Source organism: Triticum aestivum, chromosome 2B (assembly GCF_018294505.1).
Source record: "Triticum aestivum cultivar Chinese Spring chromosome 2B, IWGSC CS RefSeq v2.1, whole genome shotgun sequence".
NCBI lineage: Eukaryota > Viridiplantae > Streptophyta > Magnoliopsida > Poales > Poaceae > Triticum > Triticum aestivum.
The window spans coordinates 141,990,425-141,994,435 of NC_057798.1; positions in this window are offsets into that span (position 1 = coordinate 141,990,425).

Here is a 4,011-nt window from a genome sequence, read left to right on the forward strand (position 1 = left end):
GACGGCGGCAGTAGTCTTAATCTAATATGCCAGGACACTGTCCGAAGGATGGGGATAGACCCATCCAGAATCAACCATAGTAACACCACCTTTGAAGGGGTGATACCAGGCGTCGAAGCCCACTGCAGGGGCTCCCTCGTACTAGAGGTGATATTCAGCTCCCCAGGCAACTTCAGAAGCGAAAAACTACTCTTCATGATCGCCCCCCTCCAAAGCAGTTATCACGCATTGCTTGGGAGAACGGCCTTTGCCTGCTTCAACACAGTACCGCACTACGCCTACCTTAAACTTAAGATGCCCGATCCACGCGGCGTCATCACCATTAACGGAAGTACAGAGCGTTCCTTACGCGCGGAGGAATACGCGACGGCTCCAGCAGCCAGACTCTAAGCGGCATCTAATACCAGAAAGCATGATTGGTCGTTAAGACCACGGACACGGTTAGACGAGTCTGGAAGCCCAGATCAATCTGATCTAGGCGCCACACATGTAATCCCATAGAGGACACTAGGGGCTATAGATAATTAATAAAGCCCAATTCTCGGCCTAACCTTATTAACAGGCCAATGTCTTACACCTTTACTATCCATTAGTGATAGCTAACTTTTCGCACGCTTATGTCACACTCTTATACATGAGTTTTTCTTTTTACAAACACCATTCGTGCGACACCCTCCCAGGACACGGCACAACGGGGACAAAGGCGCAGACGTGCAACAGGGCCCCGCTCAAAGGTTTCTCTTTAGATTAAGCCCCTGTGTAAACCTTCTTTATTGTCTCTTGTTGCTTACACATCCCATGGGTACTACACCCGCAGAGGATACTGCAGCTATTGGCATTTCGCCACGACAGATTAATGCACATGCTTGGGAATGCAGGGTTCATATATAAAGGGCGTTACTCAGCCCAGTATACATTATAAAGTCCGAATACCTTCGGGAGTGTTCGGCGTCGCGAGTTTGGCCTTATATGTCTTTGGTCAAAATGTTGGGTTTGCCCGGCTCCTGGGTTTGCCGCCTTACGCTCTGTTCTTATCGGCTAAGGCGGCCAAAGAAGAACTACTGCGATTGTGCCCTGGTTATTCCGGATGAGCACCTCAGTAGAGAAAGCCAAAAACTGACTGTCATGATATAGCGAGAGACTGTTCAACCACTCGAAGACCTATTGGAATCTTTAGGATCCCTCCGCATTAACGAAGGACCGTTTTCCCGGTCATGTACACACGCGCCCATATTCGGATGCACGCGAAGGTACCAAGGGCTACATAGTAGCCCCACCGTCAAACTCCTATGGCTAAGTGAAAGTGTTACAGCTATATAGTACGGTTGCCTAGTTCGACGTGCGATCACCTCCTTAATGGACCAAGATGTTGGATCAAGTGTGATTACGCATTCTTTTTGCGAACACCCCCGCATTGTATGTGTGGGGGCTGAAGCCAATGACAGCTAACTTTCAGATTACACATATACATAAAAACGGCCGCACAAGGCACAATAATACTTTCGGGCAAAACGTATAAATATAGCCCCCATAATCAAAATAACATGGTTTTTACAATGACACGATCTGTCACTCGAACATGACATTCTTCGAGCACTGAGCCTCTATTAAGCGAGCACCTTCTACTACCTGCTCCAAGATATGCTCGGTCGGACCCTGGCCGCCCGCCGGATTTTGGGTCGCAACGATGGTGGCCTCCATATCTGTCCAGTATGCTTTAACATGGGCAAGAGCCATCCGTGCACCCTCTATGCACGCCGACCTCTTCATGGAATCGATCCGCGATACGGCACCAAGGAATTGTTGCAATAAACCAAAGTAACTAATGCTAATCCAGAACTGCGCGCCGGACTCATCGTCATTGAAGCCTGGTTCAGGGGCTACTGAGGGAGTCCTGGATTAGGGGGTATCCGGACAGCCGGACTATATACTTTGGCCGGACTATTGGACCGTGAAGATACAAGACTCAAGACTTCGTCCTGTGTCCGGATGGGACTCTCCTTTGCGTGGAAGACAAACTTGGCGATTCGGATATTATATTTCCTTCTTTGTAACCGACTCCATGTAAACCCTAGCCCTCTCCGGTGTCTATATAAACCGGAGAGCTTAGTCCTTAGAGACAGAATCATAATCATCATAGGCTAGCTTCTAGGGTTTAGCCTCTACGATCTCGTGGTAGATCAACTCTTGTAACACTCATATAATCAATATCAATCAAGCAGGAAGTAGGGTTTTACCTCCATCGAGAGGGCCCGAACTTGGGTAAACATTGTGTCCCTTGCCTCCTGTTACCATTAGCCTTAGACGCACAGATCGGGACCCCCTACCCGAGATTTGCCGGTTTTGACACTGACATTGGTGCTTTCATTGAGAGTTCCTCTGTGTCGTCGCTGCAAGGCTCGATGGCTCCTTCAATCATCAACAACAACGCGGTCCAGGGTGAGACCTTCCTACCCGGACAGATCTTCATGTTCGGCGGCTTCGCACTGCGGGCCAATTCGCTTGGCCATCTGGAGCAGATCGATAGCTACACCCCTAGCCATCAGGTCAGGTTCGGAAACCTAAACTACACGGCAGATATCCGCGGAGACTTGATCTTCAACGGGTTCGGGCCTATGCCAGGAGCGCCGGACAGTCACGATGAGCATGGCTTAGACCTGCTGTCGGACAATTCTCGGGATATCGCCCCTGCAGGAGCCCCGGACCTAAATCCGGGGCAGGATGCGTCGCCCGAGGATGGGTGGATGGACCCTGCCCCGAAGGCTGCACCCTTATCGGCGGTAGAGCTTGTATCCGGTTGTAGGTTCCAGTCCGTGCACCCCCGAGCCCGCCGAATCTGGTTGGGCCCCGGTAATGGAGTTCACCACTGCGGATATTTTCAGCACTCGCCCTTTGGCGACATGCTAAACTCGTTAAAGTCTCTCTCTTTGTCAGGAGACTCTTGGCCGAACTATGTCCGGCTCGAGTGGGAAGCTGGCAACTAGGGAATTCGTTGCCCACCCACCACCCACTTCATAGCCACGGTCTATGATTTGACCGACGTGCTTGATTTTGACTCCGAAGACATCAATGGTATGGACGACGATGTAGGAGAAGAACATGAACCACCTCCCATGGGGCGGTGGACAGTCACCTCTTCATATGATATATATATATATATATATATATATATAGTGGACACTCCGAAAGAAACCAATGGCGAGGAGGCGAAGGAGGATAACCCCTCAAGGAAGAAAGCAAAGCATGGGCGTCGTCAACGCCGTTCCAAGCCCCGCCACAGCGATACCGACACTGGAGACAAAAACAATCCAGATGGTGCCGAAGATGAATACAACCCCGACAAGCCTGCCTTGGAGCAGGCCGAACAGGAAGACGGGTAGGACAGCCCAGACGAATAGGCGACAAACGGATATCCGGAGGAGGACAACTACATGCCGCCCTCCGAAGATGAGATTAGCCTCGACGATGATGAGTTCGGCATGCCTGAGGACCCCGTAGAGCAGGAGCGCTTCAAGCGCCGGCTTATCGCTTCTGCGAGGAGCCTAAAAAAGAAGCAGCAACAACTCCAAGCTGATCAAGACCTGCTCACAGACAGATGGACAGAAGTCCTAGCAGCCAAGGAATATGGACTCGAGTGCCACACAGCTGAGCGGCCACCTCGTGGCCGGGATAAAACGGCATATCAGCCCGAATACCAGCCCGCACTCCCACGCTAGTTCACTACGGCCCGTGGCAATACACAGGACCTGCGAGACATATTGGAAAACAATGCAGGACAACCAAGATCGATCTACGGATCACGGGGGCGCTCCACAGCATATGACGATGACTGTCATGCCGGATACACCAATAATAAATCCGGCCGGGACGAACGCAACCAACCAGACTTAGTCAGACTGCGTCACGACATAGCCCGGCACAGAGGCGCCGCACACCCTCTCTGCTTCCCTGATGAAGTAATGGATCATGAATTCCCAGAAGGGTTTAAACCCGTAAACATTAAATCATACG